The 23,993-nt window shown below is 37.6% G+C and overlaps 1 long non-coding RNA gene across 1 annotated transcript; it reads right to left on the bottom strand.

The window, feature by feature from the left end:
- Window positions 1-1,242: 1,242 nt before the first annotated feature.
- LOC309492281 lies at window positions 1,243-3,499 on the bottom strand. Its single transcript, XR_014203498.1, has 2 exons — window positions 3,135-3,499; window positions 1,243-1,969 (listed from the first exon to the last, which is right to left on the bottom strand). It is a non-coding gene; the product is annotated as an uncharacterized lncRNA (long non-coding RNA).
- Between the last annotated feature and the right edge of the window lie 20,494 nt (window positions 3,500-23,993).

Below are 23,993 nucleotides of genomic sequence, written 5' to 3'. Positions count from 1 at the left end.
TTGCTCTGAAATGACACACAATGATACAACAACAAAAAAACTGCAAATTGAATGGCCTGAGTATCCTGCATCCAGAGGATGACCCCACATTCCCAACATCACAGACCTCCACCGTCTCTCACAGAAGTGAGATCCTAAATCATAAACCTGTGGGCGTTATCAAATGAGATCATCTCTCATATCTGCTGGTCTGTGGAGAGCAACAATAAATCATCCGTAACAGAAAAGCTCAGTACTGAGGCAAAAACATCTTTTATATACAGATCTGTGAGAACAAATGTGTGCACACACGCACATCACAAACACAGGTGTGCTTTAACACGTGCCTGCTTTCAGACCCGTAATTACACAAACTATATGTTAGCATGCCTGTGCTCTCCATATCGCTTTCTCATCTCTCTCCACCTTTTCTACACAAATATAAATCAATAAATATATGGCAGTTGTTTTAAGTTCTTGAACCCTTTGGCTTTGGTCAGAAAGCATGTGTTTCTTTGTTTCTTTATTTATTATAGTTCTCAAAAGATTTGGCTCAACAATTCTAATTAGCAACAATTACAGTGATATAATCCAAATTTTTTCCCAAACGTTTGCTAGCAATTTCCTTTCTCTCCACTCTAAACAGGGCCTCTCGTATATCGGATATGCAAAGGTCTTGTATTACAGACACTCTTGATTAAAGGTTATAGGGTTACAGAGATGCAGAATGGGGCGCTATGACACAAAGTGTGCTAGTGATGTCAGCTCTGGTTCAACCTGAGTGTCCCATCATCCTCCGGGATGCTTTTTGGCAGGAAGTTGTACACGCGCAAGCAGTGTAAGTTCAAGCAGAGTTTATATGAGAGAATAAAACTCCCAGCATGCACGTCTCACATCCCACCTTTCTCTACACGCTGGCGAACGTCATTCACAAATACACAGGGAAACGTCATTTTATATGAGTTATCAGAGGCTAAATCACTGGCATTAACACAATAATAGCATCTAATATGTATTAGAACTCTACAATCTAATCCTAGCAATGAACAAACCGCATGAAACACACACACACACACACACACACACACACACACACACACACACACACACACACACACACACACACACACACACACACACACACACACACACACACACACACACCCTTCATCCAGGCCACAGTGATCCTGTCCTTATGTGCACCACAACTGTTACAGACTCCCGCAACACAGAATTTCATGGATTAATCTTTTCTCTGAGGTGTGAGTGTCAGATTTGAAAAGGCCAGGCGTACTAAGCATGCTAAGAAAACACCAAGAAAGTGGTCACAGTCAAGAACTATATTTCAATATTTCAAAGTCCAAGTTGTTAGTCAGCAGTGCAAAGAGCAGTGAACTGGTTTTAACCAGGGTTTAACTCTGAAATTATAATTTTGTGAAATGTATTTTTTACATATGTGAAATATGACAGAATATTGAATGAGGAAAAAAATAGAGGGTGGGCTTGACTGAAGTCATCAGAGAAAGAATGCCATTTCAAATTTTGAGTAGAGAATTTGAAATGTTCTGGCCATTTCAATTTCTGTTGGCCAAAACAATAATTTGTTATTGTTGGATGTTAACTTTTCAATTTTTGCTGTCTAAATAATCAAATTTAAATTTAGATTATTCAAATCTAAATAATACATGGTAAAATGTTTAAAATGTTGTGGTAGATGCCTTTGGTAGAAATAAAGCCCCACTATTAGGTTATGTTGTCATATATTTTTCTAAAACAATAGCAATGAAATTTAAGTTGTTTACCTAAGGTATGTAGGGTCGTGGGGATTCTGGAGCCTATCCCAGTGTCTTGGCCAAAGGCAGGGAAACACTGGATGGATGGCTGGTCCATTGGAGCAACCGGAGGAAACCCACTGCAACATGGGGAGAATTTGCAAACTTCACACAGAAAAGCCTCCTGGCTCAGTTGAAACTCAAACCTGGGAACTTTCCTTAAAAAATAAACAGAGTCTGATAAATACTTAATGAAGTAAACAGTAAGTATTTCTGCCTTGCGGTCTCCCCTCTATCTTTACTCTTATCACATCAGGCACAAGAATGAAGAAACACTTTACTGTTGCATTTACTTATAATCCTATAGTAATTAGTAACTCAAAATCTTCTTAATGACTTTTAGCAATTATTTAGTGAACATCTTAACACAACTTGAAATTTTGCCAGATAAGGTATCAATTAACTTGTTTAAGATCCTGATGCTGGCTTTTTCTCCTCTGTTCTATAGACAAGCTGTAGGCAAAACTCGCATGGCAATTGAGAGCTTTACAACACAACACCGTTCTGTTCAATTCCACATGCGTGGTATAATTATTCGATTGAAAGTTTTTCACGAAGAGGCTCCGTCTTGTCGGGAGGTCACTGGGTTTTTTAACGTGGCAGGCTTGGCATAAATGGCCATCAATACAGGCACCAGGTCTATTCAACAGGATCTATCTTTAGCTTTACCACACGTCTAATTGGACAGAATAATATCTAAATGGCACCAAAGTGACCGCTGATTGGTCAGCGCTGGTTGTGGAGGCAGTGAGCACTGTAAATAGGGCTGAATAGAGAGGAAGGGAGGGAAAATGGGAGATTGTGTTAGTCAGACCGGCACCAGAGGGCCACAGAGAATGAGCACAGACACACAATGTTTATACTGTAAATTACACATGGGCAAAAGAGAGAGAGAGTGAGAGTGAGAAAGAAAGCGGGAGAGAGAGTGTTGCGGATGCTCTCAGGGGAAAGTGGTCCCCCGTGCTGTGTTATTATTTAGCCATTGCGGTTTTTCTTCCTGCTGAATGTTTCTCTTCTAGCGGTCCATAAAATCACAGAACCCCAAAAGCTCTTCTTTGTGTCTACGGGGGTGATTATATTCATAAACCTTAAAACCAAAAAACCCCAAACTCTTTTCGCTCTCTCTCTCTGATGCCTTTTCCAGTTATAGCACGTCTCTCTAACACCGTTACTGCCTATAGTCCTTCATCACTAACATTGAGTCAACATCGTCAAAAGCATCATCATGTACGCGCACAACGAAAATCTGACTCTCAGAGAACACACCAGGCCTGTAACTTTGTGAAAATACACACACATACATCATTATACAAACTGACAGACCTTGACACGGTAGTCACATCCAAGCAAAATACTAATTTCCAGAAGAACTCGAAGTTTCTTTGAGAAATGAAACAATAATTAGGGTATGCAGATCTGCACTATATATAAGCCCGAGTCCTGTAATATCTGCAGCTAAATCCAGTGCTATAGAGTCTTTCAACAAGCAAAAGTAAAAGACAAAGAAAGAGCGAGCTAAAGAGAGAAAGAGAACAGTGTTGTAACTGAGGCAGTTTGTGGACTGATGATGACAGGTTGTGGCTTAAGCATTACAGGAATTCATGTTTTTTGTCTCTGGGACAGTAGGTTGTCTGAATGTGTGTATATGTATGCATGGTCATGCCCAAACACGCATACATGTATTTGTTTGCATGCATGTATCTGTATGACACTAAATAACAGGCTGAGGACTGTTACCACACTGCCAGACAGTCCTCCTTTCAACAGTGGTATAATCTGTTGAACGGAGGCTGCATCAAAATCTACCAAAGGAGACAAAGACTATAAGGAAGTGGCAAAGAAAAAGACAATTGTATGCATTTACAGTTTTTCTCGATTGTTTACACACATTTTCTGGTACTTGAGACACAATGACCACAACATGTAACTCATTCACCAACCCCCTGAACCAATTCTGCTAAACTACAAGCACAATTCCTGCTTTACACTCAAATTGCAGTTCTAAAACACACTTTTTTTCAAAACACTACACACAATTCTCTGCTTTTGGCACAATTTTCATGCAGAAAATCTCTTGTTTTCACAAGGAACACACTGCCATTCAAATATGCACACTGACTCATCACATGGGCAAACACCCGTCACACAGTTTTACAATTAGCAATCAGAGCTTTAGCATAAAAGGGCAACAGGTGAGCTCTTCAGTGGAGCAATGGATGCCAACATTGGAATTTTTTTTTTTTTTTTTTTTTTTTTTTTTACTGTAACTGTATACATTCAATTATTCTGTTGTTTTGTATGTAGACCACTGTATGTACAACTTTGTGTTGGTTGGGATGTACACTGTGTACATTGTTTTTGTGGGAAAAATAAAATATATTTTTTACCATGTATTTGTGTGTTCTGAGTATAAAAACAATATCCTCAAATATTTTACAACACACTTATGTATGTACTGTCTGTAGTAACTGAACAAAAAAAGGCCTAAGTCATTATGGTGAATGGAGTAGAAGTGTTTTCCATTCATCATAGTGTTTTACATTGAGCACATCAGTGTTCAACTGGTTCTTATAAATGTCTATTCATATGATGGTTTGTGTGTGTCATTTGAAAACAAAATACCATTTTGAGAAGAAATAACATTGTTTTGAATGTAAAGTTTCATTTTGCAGGAGAATTGAGGGGTTTTGCCCATTGTGTGTGTTTTTTTGGATTTGTGTGTAGAGTTCTGAGAATATGAGGCATGCTTTCAGAAAATGTGTGTAAACAATCGAGAAAAACTGTAATGAAGGGGTTCTCAACTCTGGCCCTTTGATTAGGGTTGGAGCAAAACTCTGCTGGAAAGTGGACCTTAGGGCCAGAGTTGAGAACCCCTGGTTTAATGTTTTATCACCTAAGCAAAATTTGAGGACTGAAACTAAATTTAGTATAAAATAAGTTAAAGGACTACACTTATGCAAATGAATAGAACAGAAAATGGATCATAAACTAAAATATCAATTTCATTATTGTAATATAACATTTATTGTACTGTCCTTTATTATTTTTTTAAGTTGAAATATGAAATACAGTTCATAAAGGAATGTTTTTCTTTTTGTGTGTGTGTGTGTGTGTGTGTGTGTGTGTGTGTGTGTGTGTGTGTGTGTGTGTGTGTGTGTGTGTGTGTGTGTGTGTGTGTGTGTGTGTGTGTGTGTGTGTGTGTGTGTGTGTGTGTGTGTGTGTGTGTGTGTGTGTGTGTGTGTGTGTGTGTGTGTGTGTGTAATGCGAGAAACCCCTGATGTAGAATGACAAATCATATTATCAGATCAGATACTTCAATGAAACAGCATATAAAATGTGTTTCATTGCCATTCTTAGAAAATGTTTCCTTTGTAGTATGGCTGGAGATTAGAATATGGTGACAAAAATGCAAGTGGGGGAAAAAAAACTAAAAAGAGACTGTCATTCACATTTACCTTATTTATTTGCTTAACATGATGGGACCTAAAATTAGAAATCATGTTCTAAAAGTAAATGCCAATAAAAATGCAGTAGAAGCATAACTGCAGGACTATCAGTAGATCAAAACCACTTCAGGATTGAGTAACACGTCACTGACACAGCAGCACTGGCAGCTCATGACTTACAGGAATGTTGAGACCAAGAAACATTTTGTACACTGACTCCATTACGTCTTTATGACATCATTTCCTCCCGCCCCTCTTTTGGCAATGAGTGAGTGAGTGAGCTGTTTAAGAGGGGTGTGGTGCAGGATGAAAGGAGTACAGGTATACTGGACACATGCTCTTGACTCTGTAGTTCTCATCCTCAACAGAACAAATGATGAAGAGACATCGATGTGTAAACATCTCAGTGATTTGCAAACTACGTATGAATGCAAGAGCAGTGGAAAGAGAGACAAATGAATCCAGTCCATTTCAAATGTCTTAAAGGGGTGATGAACTGAGAAATCAAATTTTCCTTGAGCTTTGGACATATAAGAGGTCATCATACAATAAGAATATCCTGTAAGTTTCAGAACAGAAAACTTCCTTGTTAGTCCAATAAAAGCTTTTATTGACACCAGGCACAGCGAACGACAGGTTTTTAAAAGTGGGGATCTATGACGTCAAAGGGTATCAAACACCGCCTCCGCAGAAGAAGATCAACGCCTACTTCAACACTGCCTGTTCAGCCCCGCCCACCGATTCGCGCATTACATGACACTCATTATAATATGTAAAACTGTTATCCAATCATAGCAGTGGGCGTTTACTTCCAAGTCTTCAATGGGGCACGCCCATAAAAACCGAGCTTTCAGGAGCTAGACTCAAAACCAGGGTAGAATATAGCCTATTACTTATTCATTTTTTATGTTTTTGAATGTAAAAACCAAGCGAACGTCATAAGTTGACCTCAGACAACAATATAAAAAATTTTTAAAAGCCAGTTCATGACCCCTTTAATCCCATTACGCTCTGCCACAGTGCACTTGACTTCTTTCTACTATGTTTATCCCATAAAAAAGTCAAAGATAAAACAAAATCAGTACTGGTGTAAATACAAAATGATTTACCCTTTATTTTATGGATATGACAGTTAAAACACATATGCCTGGTTTCACAGACAAGGCTTAAGCTACCAGACTAAAATGCATGTGTGAGCTGTTTAACTGAAAGCAACTTGCACTGGCATATTTTAAAATATGTCACTGCCATTGTTTTGTCTCAAGATGCACACCAGTAATGTTTTTTTTTTCTTTCTTTTTTTCGAAGGCATGTTTATTACAGCTACTTAAATGTAAACACACACACACCTTAAATACTAAGGTCTACTCCTGGCTTAATCTAAGCCCTGTCTCTTACCCCTTTTCCACCAAAAAAGAACTGGTTCGGAACTGGTGCTGGTTCAAAGTTGGTTCAACTTGCGAACCTTCTCAGAACCTGTTTGTTTTTCCACTGACTAGAGAGCCCAGGGAACGACGTCGTTACGTCACTGTGTACGTTGCCATAGGCTACGTCTTAGCTTTCCTAGAAACACTTGCGCCAACTTCAAGCATAACAATTACAATGGCGGACTACATCGTCTTTCTCCAAATGTTTCTCCTGGCTTTGCGATCCTATATTGGGGTCAGAAGAAGACGTTTAGAACACATTTGTGCTGCTCGTCTCGATTTCGACAATAACCCCGCCCCCAGCCCCCAACGTAAGCATGACGTGATAAAAGAACGGTTCTAGTCCAGCAAAGAGTTGGTGCCGCTTTGGAACCAATTTTCCTGGCCGAGAACCGGTTCTTTGGCTGTCGAAACACAAAGAACTGGTTCGCGAGTAGGCACCGGCTCCGAACCGGCACCAGCACTGCCTTGGTGGAAAAGGGGTATCTGAAACCAGGCCATAAAGCTGATATACATGAAAATTCATGAATGACCAGCAAGAGATTGTGTAGAGACAAATTTGTGGCAATTTATCAACACTCAAAGATATAATCTCACTCTCCAGAGTTCTGTGGTTATATGGAAAAATAATCATGTTCTGCACTGAAACTTCCCCAGCTGGATCTTTGTGTTAATGACAAAAATCTGTTCACAATACAATAAGTCTCATAATATAAACTAGCTCTAAGCTCTTTTGAGAGAACCTGTCAACTAGAAATCTCAATCTATCTGTCCATCTGTCTAGCTAGCTATCCACTTATCTGTCTGTCTGTCTGTCTATCCGTCTGTTTGTCTATCTATCCATCTATCCATCTATCATATGTCTGTCTGTCTAGCTAACTTATCAATCAGTCTGTCTACTATCCATATGCCTGTCTTTCTTTATGTCTGTCTGTCTGTCTGTAGCTATCCGTTTGTCTGTCTGTCTGGCTATCCATCTGTCTGTTTTTTTTTTGTCTGTCTGTCTGCCTGTCTATCAATCGTAAGTCTGTCTGTCTAGCGATCCTTATCAATCCCTTTGTCTGCCTAGCTAATCATATGCCTCTGTCTGTCTGTCTGTCTGTCTGTCTATCTATATCTATCTATCCTTATCAATCTGTCTGTCTGTCTAGCTATCCGTATGCCTGTCTTTCTGTCTGTCTGTCTCACTAAGGGCTTATCTACAGTACTTGATAAATGATACGTCATAGATGTGAATGCATGCATTAACATGTAAACACACACAGTGTGCACTAAAACAAACAACATTAATATCTGAGCTTTAAGGGCATGTCTACCAAATTGTATATACAAATGTATGAGTTCATAAAGCACACTAATGGCTGAGACTGGATGTATGTGCATGTGTATGTGTGCACTAAATCTGGAGAGAACCAGGCCTAGGACAGATATCCGCTGCAGTGTACTGAAGCACAGTGACTGATTCGACTCTCAACATCTGGCAGCTATCAAAGCTACAGGACCAAGTGTGTGTGTGTATGTATGTGTGTGTGTGTGTGTGTGCGTGCGTGCGTGCGTGCGTGTGTGCGTGTGTGTGTGTGTGTGTGTGTGTGATCAGCAGTGTGTTGTGGAGGCGTTTGAGGGTCTGCAGAGAGCACTGTGAACTCCAAGTGTGTGAGTTTACTGGCATTTGGATATGGCTGATAGCATCTCACTAAGATAACTGCAGCAAAACACAGCCCAACACTAATGTTCATTAATGAAGGTGTGTGTGTGATCCAAAGAGCTCCGTGTATGATTGTGAGTGTGTGCACTTGTGTACGTGTGATTAATCAAAGACTATACGTTCCAAAGAGTGCTTTCCTTACATCAGATTGAGACTAAATGGTTCAATCAACAAAACTATTAGCACTAAGGCTGTTTGAGGTGAGAGACACAAACACAACGAATACAGATTAACACAACAGGGTGTGTGTTGGTGGGTTTTTATGCATCTCAATAGTCATGCTAAGCTCATGTTTGTGTGCATCCTAAAGTGTGATATCCAGCCAGAATGAGTCGACACTGGAGGTTAAGGTGTGTCCTCCTCTTTCTCTATCCTCATCCCACCACACATACAAACACACACACACACACACACACACACACACACACACACACACACACACACACACACACACACACACACACACACACACGCACGCACACACTCATATACTCACTAACTGCCTCCATACCTGAAACCAGTGAATACCAGTGCTCTGAAAGGAGCGTTTACCCCTTCAGAACTGTTAAACTCAACCGTACCTGAAATATATGCGTGTTTGCTGGAGAGGGTGGACAACCGGTCCAAATGCACATTTAGTACTCTTCTAAAACATCTATACTACCTCTTTCACACTCCAACAGTCAGCATGACCTGGCATTTAAGTGTTTTAAGACAAAATTGGGCCAGGATGGATTTTACTGCATACTCTGACTCTTAACTGGGTATTAAGACTTAGCTGGGAATTAAATCTCTGACAGGATTTAGTCTAGAATCAGTTCCTTAACTCCCATTAGGTGAGAAATTATGTAATGTCTTGAAAAATATTCAGAAATAAGTTGAGCGGACAGCTGGGTGGCTCAAGATCCTCTGAATCACTAACTATTGCACACAATAGCCAAACCAATATTACCACAACTTGTCCATAAGATTGACTTGTCTATCATTACCACACTTGTAATAAGATGTACAAAAACCCAAATATGAAGAGTCACAGTACTTTTACATCTCTATTTAAAAATATACATTAGCAGACGAGTTTATCCAAAGCAACTTACAAAACAGGAACAAAAGCAATTTGTCAGAGAGCCAACAATATCTGTAATGAACAATGCCATGTTTATTTGACAACTAGATTAGAAAGCAAGTTAAAGAAGAGGAGAAATGCAGAAAAGAAATAGAAGGATTTTTTCAGTACAGAAGAGAAAAACATTGAAACACGGTCAAACACAGAGGGTCAAGAGCACAAGGGAGTCACAGGGAAGGTCTTGGCTACGGTACAGATCAAGTGTCATTGATGCTGTAACTAAGTCTTAAAACACCAGAACCTCAGGGCAGAACAGGTATCAAGCAAACATGGTGTCGAGAAAAAAAAGAGAAAGGATAAAGGTTTTAACTAACTAAACATAACTCTCAAACAAGATATGTAGAGAGCTACAGTGAGATCAATCTGTTGGTAAGGGGTGGTGTTTAAGAAGTGCAAATAATTGCTTGATGATCCAAACAAGTCATATGATCCATACACCTCTTCCTGTCATCTCCCTTTGTTTGGAGATGCTAGTCACCCATAGAGTTTAAAGCCTAAAGCCTAGTTTTATAGGTTAAACATAGCAACAGCATTAATGCAGGAGAGAGTGTGTGTGTGTGTGTATATATCAATCATATGTCTATTTGTATCAAGGAATTTCTAGAGCGAGTGGATGATGGAGCAGACACACAGATATTTACTACACAAACAGATATTACGTTTTTTTTTATATCATAAAACATGGCAAGTTAGATATATCAAGACTGAGACAAAAAAAACAACAACAAAAAATAGATAATCAGAGTGAGATAAAGAGAGCTTACAAGAATATTATGACGTCTCAAGACGTTAGTGTTAACACTTTTTTATCACTGTGTTGGCTCGACAAAGATTATTTTGAAAGTTGTAAAAAATAATTTTTTAAAATATATTTTATAATATTAAATGTTTATATTAAATGCATTTCATCATAGTTAACAAACTAACTTTTGTGGACCAGGGTGGTAGAATCCAGAATCCATTACCTGTGTTGAATTTGAGTAGCATAAATTCAACGTCCTGTGGGGTGTGACCAATCAGATTTAAATACATCTGAACTGAAAAGGAACCAATTCTTCAATTCTGAAGTTTACACAACTCTGATTTTATTTTATTTATTTTTTGAAAGAATTATCTTATCCACACCAAGGCTGCATTTATTTGATCACAAATAAAAACAGAAAGATTGTGAAATATTATTACAATTTAAAATAGCCGTTTTCTACTTTCATATATTTTAAAATGTAATTTATTCCTGTGATGGCAAAGCTGAATTTTCAGCATCGTTACTCCTTTAGAAATCCTTTTAATATGCTGATTTGGTGCTCAAAAAGCATTTCCTATTATCAAAGTTTAAAAGTTGTGCTGCTTAATATTTTTGTAAAAACTGTAATACAAATGTTTCTCATTATTTTTTGATGAATAGAACTTCAAAAGAACCTGAATTTATTTGAAATATTTTTTTTTCTGAAACAGTATGTCTTTCTTAATGACCAGTCAGTACTTGTGACCTTGATCAACACATTATGACCTTTCAACCCTACAACCCAGAGTTTGTCTCAGGCAAAGCCTGTGTGTATTGATCGCATTTCCATGTCTGTGGTATGTCAGCACTGTTTTTTTGCTCTCTTGAATATTTATGCCCTTCAGAAGGGGACAAAGGGACAGAACCTAAAACAGCTGAACAGCCCACCACAGGCACACACACATTACAAATAAAGAAAGACAACAAAAAAAATGAACACAGGAAAATACACAAAGCAGCTAGACATTCTGTGGTCAGGCTGGAGTTATTTGTCTCTAGTCAGGCTTTGAAATATTTCATGTGTCATTTTATGAACAGTTCTTCAGAGATTAAGTAAACAGCGTGGACAGGGAATGTTGCTGTTTCTCTCTCTCCATTTCCTTTTGTTTGATTAGACAAACATAAAAACAGTGGGGTATGTAAACATGCGCTACACTCAACCAGAGGATGAGTTTACAAGACTCGAGAGGTGGGAAATGATGCTGATCAACTCTTTTCTGTAGGGATGAAGAGAGAGAGAGAGAGTGGGGGAGAGAACACACACATTGTCTCAGACATTGCTGTAAAGAAATGACACCTACAGATAGTCTGTATGGACTGTGGTGACCTGTGTGAAACCACTTTCTGAGTGAGATACATGAGGTTTCTCACGCAGAACCTCTGCAGAACTTGTGACTCAGCGTGAAAGCCCCTCTGAACCACATGCAAAACAAGATTGGACTTTTTGAAGAGACCGTAATCATTGACTGTAACTGTAATAGTACTCCTGTTTTTTTTTTTTTCTACTAGACACAGATTAAAAACACAACAATGTCAGCATGCAAATATGAGCTATGACCCACTATGCACTGTGCACTTATACACTACGTACTTATGCACTATGTACTCATCCATGTAGTGTATGAATTTTATAAGGTTATTTTGTCATTCAGCATCAGAGTCTGGTGCCCCTCTCCCTCCTCTACGTAATTAAAATTAAGACACTATTTATATTTAAAAACGTCATAGAATGGTGCACAAGTACACAAGTTGGGACGTACCTTGACACTTGGTAAGGAGTGTTGAGTAGCAGTTTTCCATGAGAAAGAATAGGACAGGATCTCTGTTCAATAAGTGACATGTTAACTCACCAAGTCCAACAATAACAAACATTGTTACTAGGGATGTGATTATTGATCAAATACAGATATTACAATTCAATACTAATGAATTGTTCTTTTTGTAGGCTTTTTTTCACATTTGTAAGCTGCTTTGGATAAAAGTGTCTGCTAAATGAATAAATGTAAATGCAGCATGTTGAGAGGACAGAGAATTGCAGAGCTGAATCCCCAAAGCAATAAAAGATTGATGAGGTCATTAGAAAGTGAGGGTGAGAGAAAGAGAAAAACCAAGTCATAATTCCATATATCCATCATATAAAATGGACATTCCCTAAAATAACATACCTAGCTCCACAGAGAGTTATTTTCAGTATGTCCTTGGTGGCTAACACCCTGGACAAGCCTAACTGAAAAAGACCACCATCAGAGCTCTGTTGCATTCTGTTTTCCCAAAACATTCCAAGCAATGAAAAAAAAGAGAAGAGGAAAGAAAAGAATAATCAGAAGTACTGTGGTTTGTGTCAGCAAGGATGACCAGAACCTAAAACATCTTGTAAGAATAATAGTCGTAAACTAAAAAAAGGGAATGAAAAAGTGTTGGAATGGCTTTTGTTAGAACACTGTAAATTCCATACCCGGTTCTGAGCCACGGTGGTGAGATGCTATTCCCCTCTCCGTCGTCCTGGGGGTCTGACATGCACTTACACACACGAGAGACTGTAGGGAAAAGCAGAATCCAGATTGTACACGGCTATGTGGTTGTGGTCAGTATGCTTGGACAGGATAATTCATAATTCCTTCACCTCTCTTTCTCCTTCTATCTTTATCTGTTTCTTGTTTTCACACACACACACTGGCACGCTCCAGAGTACATACACACACCAGCCTCAAACCAAAGGCAAACTGTGAAACACCAGCACCCGCAAAAACTTTCAGAGCAGGAAAAATCTGCATAACAGATTTCAACAGCTTTAATACTGAGTGAATAAACAAGATGAATGCTACATTTAGTCTTTTTTAATTTCTCTCTTACACCTCCCCTCCCCCTCCCCATTTTATTCTCCCTTGCTCTTCCCTTTAGAGACACAGAGGGGAAAAAAAGAGGGAAAAAAAGAGGGGAAAAAAGAGCTGAAACAATGGTGAAGCGGTCCAAAACCTCCCTGGCTTAAAACAATACCATCAATCAAAGTAAGCAGAGAGAACAAACACACACATTTATTAAGAGGAGCTCTCATGCGCTTGAGCGCTTCAACTCCTTATGGTCAGACACACACACAGGAAGTACCTAATTACTTTATCTGCACATGCAGCAGGGAGAGAGCAGACACATGACTTCTCACAACAGAGGAGATTAACATGAAGAACTGTGTTCAGTGTTCACCCAAGGCTCTGCTGATATCAGATAAGCCCAGGGCTCATCTTCATCTCAGCTCAAGGCAATGAGTGTCTCCAGCCTATAAGAGAGAGACTTCAGGCATATATTAACCTAAATGGGCCTGCAGTGAGTTTAATCTAGTTTAAACTAAAACTAATCATATTAATATGATTATTTATTTATTTATTTATTTCATTTTAATAAACAGATTTTTGGTCATTTAAGTTTTAAAAGTCAACTTTTGTACATTTTGTAAACATCTGTTCCAGTATGGTTTCCATAAAAACTGTAAACTGGACAGTGTCCCAACAAGGCAATAAACCAGTAAGAGAAATCCTCAGATCCTCAGATGTCTGTTATTGGCAGTTTACCATGGTGCATACTGATAAGAAGGACAATGCAAGGGCCAGAATCAACTTTAGTCAACAGTTCATCACCTTTATCATCTAGTAATCATCACGTTTGCCAGAGTCAATTAAATAAACAAAAACTGGAGAGAAAGAGAGAGAATGTATATGAATTATATTTAACTAAATAAAAATGAAATGCTAAATTATGAATAATTAGATAAGAATAATCATGTGAACATTAAATTGTTTAAATATATTTATATAAATATGAATTATTTTTCTTTTTCATTACTTTTTAATTAGTCTTTCAACAGCGACTTAAAAAAATTTGCCCACCCTGCAAAGCATAGTATGCTCTTCTACAAGATCACATACTAAAGGTATTCATCATACAGCCCACCTGGGTGGTTCTAGAAATTTGATTGTATCAAAATGCAAAAGTATTTCAACATCTGGTATGTTCCACTCACATACATATACAGTCTTTTCAAAGCAAAACTGCTGAAGTGATTTATCTTGATGATCTTTTCTCATTATTCCCTTTATTTTGTATGCCAAACAACTGTTAGTGTGTGGGTGGGTGCTAGTGTGTGTGTGTGTGTGTGTGTGTGTGTGTGTGTGTGTGTGTGTGTGTGTGTGTGTGTGTGTGTGTGTGTGTGTGTGTGTGTGTGTGTGTGTGTGTGTGTGTGTGTGTGTTTTCAATTAACAACAACAAAAAAATTACTCCAAAAATCAACGAACACAGTATCGCCACTGTGAAGACCCAGAGGTTTCGGAGGTGAATTGAAAACATCTATGGTTAAGTGTTATAAAGAGCCCACAACTTCAAACTCCAGATATCAGAGCAAGAGCATAAAATCCCTGACCGCCTTGTTCTGCCTTTCCTCATAAATGAGAGTGAACCATGTAAGAGTACTGGGATGCAGTCCTTAACAGCATTCAGCATTCCCCTGCTCAAATTGAGCATGGCTTCTCTCTCTCCCCACTTCCCTCTATCCATGCTGAGTGAAGCATGAGCAGGCATCCCGCTGCCCCCCTGCTGTGTACAGAGCACAGGGAACGGAGTACTCCAAACATCCACAACCCACGTGCTTCAGTTAGGATCCTGTTCAGATTATTAGTCCATAGTCCAAAACCCCTGAAATCCCAGAGGCTAAGTGCACAAAGCTACATGCAACCAGGGGCAGAATGTGGTCAGAAACAGGGCTGGCTAGGTTCGTTAAAAGTGATTATGTGTGAGGGGGCTCTGACACCTCTGTGTGCCTGAGAGGGGACCCTCTGGATGTATAGGATAGGAGGTGGGTTATGGTACAGTTTGATTTCTGAAAGTGAGGAGGCTTACCCACAGAGAAAGAAATGCTCTGTGCCTGCCAGGCACAAAAAAAAGCTCAGGCTTAAAGAGCTACATGGCTTTGAAATATTCTCTTGAAATAAGTCTCAATCCTCACAAATGCGAAATCCGAGCTCTCGCGGCAAAACTTCTGGATCTGAAGGCAACAGTTGGAAACGGCTATGTTGGCGCCATATGTGAAACTGTGTGCAGATCGTGTCAAGATTGACAACTTATCTTTTAATGACAAGTTCTCAAGCTATCGTCCAAATTATCCTAAACTAAACTCACATCTTAGCTTGACCATTTACATAAACAGCCTCGATTGAGGTATGCTATACAAAAGGCCCGATCTGAAATACAGCAAGTGATTCTCAGAAATCCCTATATGCAATAAAGGCTTCACTTTAAAGGGGGTTTCATGTCTGATCTGGTGCATGATAATATGAAACTGTTCTCTATAAAAGTGAGAGAAAAGACACTGGAAATTACCTAAAGTACTTTGTGTCCACTGATGGTCATAAACGTTATTATGAAAATATAGAAAAGGTTGTGTTTGTGTCTGTGCCGTTGTTCATCCGGAGCACATGGCTGTCTTGTTTGTCCGACCATGTGTTTCGGCGTGTGGTGTTTGTGTTTGTTTGCAATGTTCTTCGGCATGTGTGGTTCTGTTGTGTTTGCCCATCAGTTGTCGTCAGTTTTGATTCTGCTTTGGATTCTACGGTTTTTCTGTTTTGCTTTTCTTTTGCTGTGTCTAGAGCACCCGTTTGTTTTATCCAGTTAATTACTCTTTCCCGTCTCAACATTTTTCAAGTGGCATAGTTAATAGTTTGTTTTTTTCTGTTTATTTCTTTTCCGTTTTATTTCATTTTATCTCCTGTGGCTCGCCTTCAGATCAATTTTGTCTTGTCTTTTCCTTTTTTTCTCTCTGCAGTTTCCCCATCTCGCTGGCTGCTGGACTGTGCTTATCATCCTGCCATCTCCGGCTTCTCCGCTGCTATCTCCTTTCCCCTTCTCCCCGCCTCACCTGCCACCACTGCCCGTTGCTTCCTCGGTCTCATTCACCGTCATCCTAGCCTCCCACTTGCTGGTTGGGCGTTAAGGCTCCGTATATACTTCAAGCGAAATCGAAGAACGAACTGATGTGATTTCGAACAAATCCGGGAGTTTGAAACAGCTTGCCAAAGCAAACCTTCCGGAAAAGTTTGCTACGGCTGGTAAACACCTTGTACTACCATTAGGCCGTGGTGATTACGTAATAGGTAGGTGTGCAGTGAGGCTCCGCCTTGAATTTCTTTCTGGTTTATTTCTTCTGTTCAGACTGTAGAGTTTAGACGTTCGCGAGTGAAAGCATGAACACATTGAAGAGTCGCTTTAATGTAGAAAATTAAGTTGTACTTTTGATGAAATGAAACACTGTTCATGCAAGTTCATACAAACATATCCACGTTGCTATGATCAGATGTTTTTTTTAAATGCTTGCTATTTTCTCAATTTTGTAGAGTGTTTATTTTGTTATTGAGAGGAAAGCGTGCAGCACATATTTACATATTCATCTAAACTTCGCTCTCAGCAGTGTGGGTGGCATCTGATGTTCGCTAACAGTATATCACTGCTCACGTATTTCAAACTTCATTTTACCATCAGCAAAGAACGAAAAAGTACTTTGCCATGAGTATATTGCGGCCCTTTACTGTTCCATGGACTTTGTATGCTACCTGCGGCCATCATTGACTGTGGACCTTATCCAGTCTAGACCTTACTTCTGTTTGTTACCCTTGAACTCCTGTTTTCCCAATAAACTGTGTATTACTCAAATTGAATCCTCTTCTTTCCGAACCCTGAAAAATTCACACATACAGTGACTTGAATAGACGTCTTCTATGATTAGTGTTTTTAATTTCTCCCCCTGCTGTGACTTAAAAAAATACTTTTTATGAAATGATGTTTATTTAAAAATGTTATGATATAATACCATTCAAAAGTTATTTTTTTTATTATTATTTTATTCAGCAAGGATGCATTAAATTGATCACAGCTAATAGTGAAGACAGACTTCTATTTCAAATTAATGCTTTCTATTCATTTCCCAAAAAATATTAAGCATTACTATTAACATTAATAATATGAAGAAATGTTTCTTGAGCAGCAAATCGTCATATTAGAATGATTTCTGAAGGATCATGTGACACTGAAGACTGAAGTAATGATACTGAAAATTCAGCTTTTCCATCACAGGAATACATTACATTTTAAAATAGAAAAAATTGAAAACAGTCATTTTAAATTGCAAAATTATTTCCCAATAAAGCCTTACAGACTCCAAATTTGAGTACACTCATGAACACATGTTTTCAAGGTTTCAGGGAAATATGTCACTACATTTCACTTGATGTCACATATGACATTTTTTATTTTCATGAAGAAGAATTGTATTCTTCTTGAAACTTGAAAATGGTACAAAACTATATGAAACCAACATGTTTTAAACTAGAAGAAATATTTAAAAGATGTTCATTTTCTTTCCTTTTGAACACTCTTATACATCATTGACCTTAAAATATGTGAACACTGAAGGCAAATCACCCTTTTGAACCAAAATGGAAGAGAAAAAAATGAAGATAGCTGCCACTTTAAGCTAGTAAATCTCCGAAAGTCACATTAAGCTACTAAATCTCTTTTGCAAGTGAACTGAAGTCACTCTTATTGACCTCATTCAGATGAAATTCTAATTTGTATCTGATTATAACGGGCTGCCCTGAGGGACAGCTCTGTTTTCAGTCCAAAACAGCAGAATCCACAATGACCGCAAAAATCTCATCAGATCATTTCACTCAGAAAAGACATGTGGAACTCCTCAGCCATCATCCTCAATCTTATAGACCCCCCAGGTACACTCACATAAAAAACACACAGATAACACATAGACAGAAAGCGGGTGAGAGAGAAAGAGTGGGGAATCCAAACCACATGTCAATTTAGTGCAACTGTGAAGGCTGTGAAAAGACCTATAATTCATGTACGAGTAACACTGTGGAACCACTCAAATACGCGAATCCTGGGAGGAACAATGATTCATATCATATGTCCGTCCAACACTTGACAACACTTTGAGTTCAGTAATAATAAACTATCGTGACAATCTCAAATTCTTCAGTCAGTCACACATATTGAAGGCAGGAGAACTGCATGGCAGCAATGACTCAATAAACTGTAACGGCATTTTGGCATCAGAAACGCCACTATAGATTAGAACTTTACCTATCAGAAAAAGCAATCAGCCATTGGAAACTACCCTCATATCCAAACAAGTATGTGACTTCGGCAGTCTTTTATCTTTTGGCTCCTGCCAGCTAACCCACACATATTAAATGCTTTTCCTATAGTTCAAATAATTAACACTATTTGTACGTTATTCATTTTTGTATGGTCTTTGAAACTCCCCAGACAAAACCTACACTGCAACTGAGATAATTACCACTCAAACCATGCACATGACTGTGTGAGAAAAAGAGACAAATGTTGTGTTAACTTTTGTATGAATCAGATCAAATGTTTCAAAGTATTAGAAAAAAGCCAGTGAAAAAAAAACACTCTCACACACACACACCAGCAGTACCACAAGAGCTCCAGTGCGTATCTTTCTATCGGGCTGCAGACCTGAACAACAGGGCAGGACATGAAAGCAGTTCCACACAGCCATGATACATGTCACAGCCAAGAGAATGCGTTTAAAAAGCCATCCACTGAAAACCACAAGAGATGCTATCATGCCTGCACACAGCACTTTACCGTGAAAGGAACAAAAAGTAGAGTTACAAAACAAAACAAAAATCACTCTGCATTATACTGTGGCATTCAGCACTATCAGGCATATGCATATCAACAATATCCAGTATGTAACTTTGAAATACACACTGAAATTAATACGACCATATTTAATTCACTATTTTACACCAGTAGACTTATGTCTTGTCTAAACAGGATGCTGGTAAACTTAGATTCTATGCACTTGTATAAATATTCTGGAATATACTGATAAATTTAAAATTATGCCCAATAAAAAATAAAAAAATGCTGTTATTAAAATTCTATACAATCAAAAAAAAAAATTTAAATCTACAAGTGAATTTAGGCATTATAAAATTATAATCGAAAGCATGAAAGACAAATTCGATCTGCTAAAGATCGAATGCATTATAGTAAATCTGCTTTGAAGCAATCTGTTTTGTATTAAGCACAATAAGTAAACTTGACGAAAGATTACATTTAACAGTGTTATTAAATTATGGGTGTTATTATTAATTCACTTTAAATAAGTGTTACATAATGGCCAAAGTAATCTAAATCAGGATTTCTGAAGTTTGTATGAAGGTAAATGTATGACTTTAAGTCATTTTAAGATGAAGTAAAGAACATTTAAGGGATAAATTGAAGGGAACACATTACGTCAGTATGTTCTCTAAATTTAAATGTCTAGGGAGAAACACAATTATTTTTTTGTGTTTATGGATTATAGCAACACCTCAAAGTGTTGAAAATACAACTTCCAACAGATATTCATCACTTTGTAAATCATTTTACAAAAAAGTAGCTTGAATACTGCTCCTGCTCCCAACCACTAAATAACTTATAAATAACCTTCCGATCACACAGCACAAAAGTGACGTTCTTCCTCAGTATTTTTGTCTTTTTTTCCCAATGCAATTCTTCAATCAATATACATTTACTTGCAAACATTGCAAAATTACATAAAATATGAAGTATTGCTATCTGGGAAATTGGTCAAAAAGGGAGTTTATGATTAAAACAAGAACAAATATCTGCAATGGGCTCAGAACAATCAATTTAATTCAAAGGGAGGTTTTCATAACTCATTAACAGATATTTGTTCTTGGTTTAGGTATAAACTCACTTAATTTTGTCCAGTTTTCAGGACACATTTTAAATTTTCATCTCAAGTAAATGTATATTGGTTTAAAGATGCTTAGATATTTGTTTTGGCAAACAGGACAAGCAATGCATGCAACATTTATTACCATAACGTTATTAATTTAAGACTTTCTGCTTTGATTTAAGACCTTTTTAAGGCCTTAATTTGTGTAAGGGCAAATAAAGATATTTTAAGACCTTTTTAAAACCAGAAGAAATATATATCAAATGACTATGTATGTTCAATTACACATCAGCTGAAATACCAATCAATAGTTGAGGTCAGTAAAAAAAAATGTTTGGAAAGAAATTCAATTCAATTCAGGGACGCATAAATCATTAAATGTAAAATTCAGTACAAAAAAAACTTTTACATTTTTTTACATTTTTTTATTTCATACAGAATCCTGCAAATCAAGGTTTCCACAAAATATTAAGTTGAAGCACAAATATTTTCAACATCATAATATTATTATTGCTGTTTGTTTTCACTGTATTTTTGATTCAGTAATGCAGCCTTGTGCATAGACTTCTTTCCCAAAAGAAATCATACTAACTTTTGAATGGTAATGTGCCATTCAATACTGACTAATAAACTGCTGACAAAACTTGTGCATTTTTTAAATAACTCACAAACAGATTTAACATTTTATACAGTCTCTGCCACCAATCTAAAGTGCATTTGAAGTGCAAAAGAAATGATTGGTGATATTTTGTTCTGCTCTTGATAATCACATCACCAGTATTGGAGGCTTCAGAGGACAATCTAATCTGAACCCAGTTCAAAAGATCCCTCAATTTCAGCTGTTGTTGTGGAAAATTACACTGTTCTAACAAGTCTGTATGCTTAGGGGGTATGTGATGGTCTGACGCAGATGAGATGCTATATGAATGGAGAAGAGAGGGCAGAGGCTGGCAGAATATAATAAGCCAAACGCACAGGTGGAAAATAAACAGCCAATTTTCATTTTGTGATATGAGAGAAAGTAAAAGAGAAACAGAGGGAGACAGAAGCAGTGAGACAGGCAAAGATAAGCAGGGTACTGAGAGAGGCACAGAGAGTGAAGTGGTGTCTTGATTTAAATAATATGTTGCAGTCATGCACTGCAACTTAAAATGTATAACACCCTTCTGAAAAAAGAATGTGTAACCATTAAAAACACAAATATTTCCTCACTTGAAAAACAAGCGCACACAAATGCACTAAAATAGTCTATCATTGTCCTGGAATTAAGTAATGCCTGAAATAATGAATTAAATAAGTTGAAAATATCTTATATAAAGTAAAAAGTACTTTAATACATATAAATTCAGTGCAAAAAAAAGAAAAGAAAAAGAAAGAAAGGCAACCAGGCAACACATTTTCCTAATCTTCTTATCAAAATTAAAAAAGGTTTTGTTCTGGCCAATTCATTGTTTTCTTTAAACCCAAACCATTATTAAGTTGATTCTTGGATTCATTCAAGAGCATTTTATAGTACTTAAGGTTTTAGGCTGATGAAATGTAAAATATTATTCATAAAAACAAATCATCTAAAATAAACACTAAACTGAATTTGTTTTACACTTACTATTGTTTTGACAGCAATTTCTAATCATGTGACCTGCTAAAACATAAGCAAAAATAGATGTAATGATTGAGTAATGACTAGTAGGATAAAGATAATTATTCATAATGGAGATCTCATAGCTAGGGCTATAGCAGTCCCACAAGGGCCCTGGCCATCTGCATGCCAAATTACAGAAATCTTTCCTTGTCCTCAAACTGCCAGTTTTATTTAGTTATGCACTGTATTGGAAGCCAAATGCTCAGTGTGACAAAGCTGTTCTACCCATTGGCTTAGAGATCATTATACATGCACAACCCCAAAAGTGAAGCCCAGGCCAGTTTCTATACCTTGCAACAAAAATCAGTTGTTCAAAACATCACTTTTATTGTGCCATCCAATGTGTTGCATTGTGTGGTTCAGTCGGGACAGTGCTATTTTAGACATTGCATTTTAGACTGCTCATTATATAATATGATTGATATGATATGATATGATATGATATGATATGATATAATATAATATAATATAATACTATATAATATATAATAGTTCACACTATATGCTTCCCATAGCAGTCTGAGAGATCACGTAAACACTTGCAGTGAGAGATTGATAGAGAGTGAGGTATGGATCAAAAATAAGAGTTGGTGGAGCTCCTGAACAGGGCAAGAAAACAAGCCAGGCGTAAATGAGACGTAAAGCAAAACAGCAAATGAGAGCTTGCTGAAAAATGTTACCCAATTAACTTAAGAATGCATCAATTCCTGTTTTTCTGCAATCAATCTTCATCTTGAATATTCTCGCAGCAAAGAGCTAAAGCATTTACTTACTTCACAGAGACCAAGACATAGAGCAGTGTGTGATTTTTCTGTGTGGTTTAACCTCTTCTTGGTTGTCTTGGCAATTGTCAAGTCCAGGTTCCAGCCTTCTAACGACCATCCCTAAGCAAACAAACAGTTATATACTTCCTTCTATTGCACTGGGCTCAGGTTTTCTTAGGGTATATTTATTATTGGGCCCAAAGAGAAATTTCTGGGCCTGCTGGCAGCTGGTGAAAGCACTGGACAGGGAGTTTTAAATCATATCGATACTGAAGGGATTTGTACTATATCAGACTCTCAAACTCAAACGTGAGTATACGCATATCTCACTTGAAGGAGAGAGTCTGGAGTGTGGAGAGACCGAGACAAGTTTCTGGCTTTTGAAGTTTCACTCAAAGGTCTAGTTAAACTTTTGTCAGACAACAAATAAGAAAGAGTGTATTATCAAATAACGTGGTTAAACACACTGACTTGCATGCACACTTACCAAGGTTTTTTTTTTCTCCATTAGGTCACCTGATGGAGTTTTAGGACACCATTAGGTCACTTGATGGAGTTTTTCGGTTCCTTGCCACTGTTGCCTTTGGCTTGCTCAGTTGGGGATATTTTGGGGATATTTTATTTTATTTTATCAATCAATAAATTCCTCTTGAAACAAACTTTGTTGTATTATTTTAATTTAATACTGTGAAGCTGCTTTGATACAATCTGTATTGTGAAAAGCGCTATACAAATAAACTTGACTTGACTTGACTTACGCACACATATTCATATTGGATTTATCATATTGTTGGTTTTCACGTATTTCTTCAGCAAATGATAAGATACTGAATTTGTTTGGTGGAATACTAAGCTTTTGGCAAATTAGCTACTTCTTTTCACTTGGCTCTTCTAATTTACACTTGATATCATCTCAGACATTCTCAAGGTGTTTGACCAGAGTTAAAAACAACACACCCCAGCAAAGGAATTTGCAATAATGAAACAAAGCGAACATGAAACACAGCTGCACACAACTACACATTAAGTTCACATCAAGTCCAGTTAGATTTGGCTTTTCTCAAACATGTCAAAAGTTGGACAGAGAGAAGACAAAATTCAATCACTGGAGAATTCTCGCAGCTATAGAGGAAATAAGATGGCAAAGGAAGCATCCAGGTTTTAGCTTGATGCTTTAATGTATTCCATTCAGGGAGAAGAGAAGCCATCTACTCGCCCTATGAACATTTTTCCCACACGTTTCCTGACCAGAACTAGGTTCTGTTGCACAATATGCACAATAGCTTTTTTATCCAGTAATGGGATTTCACATATTAAATATACAATATATGGCTCTTGATATGACTGGTAAGAGAAAAAATGTAAGCGCTCAGAAAGCACTTATATTCAATGTAAAGGAGGTCCTGCTGCAATAGACTCTAAAGGCCTGTTCACACCGAGAAAGACAACTATTGGCATCTACAATTAAAGGATGATAATGTTCTATTTCTCATAAACAAACATTGCAGTTAAGTCA

This window comes from Leuciscus leuciscus (assembly GCF_965113295.1).
Source record: "Leuciscus leuciscus genome assembly, chromosome: 2".
Taxonomy (NCBI): domain Eukaryota; kingdom Metazoa; phylum Chordata; class Actinopteri; order Cypriniformes; family Leuciscidae; genus Leuciscus; species Leuciscus leuciscus.
This window is presented reverse-complemented; position numbering and strand designations above follow the sequence as displayed.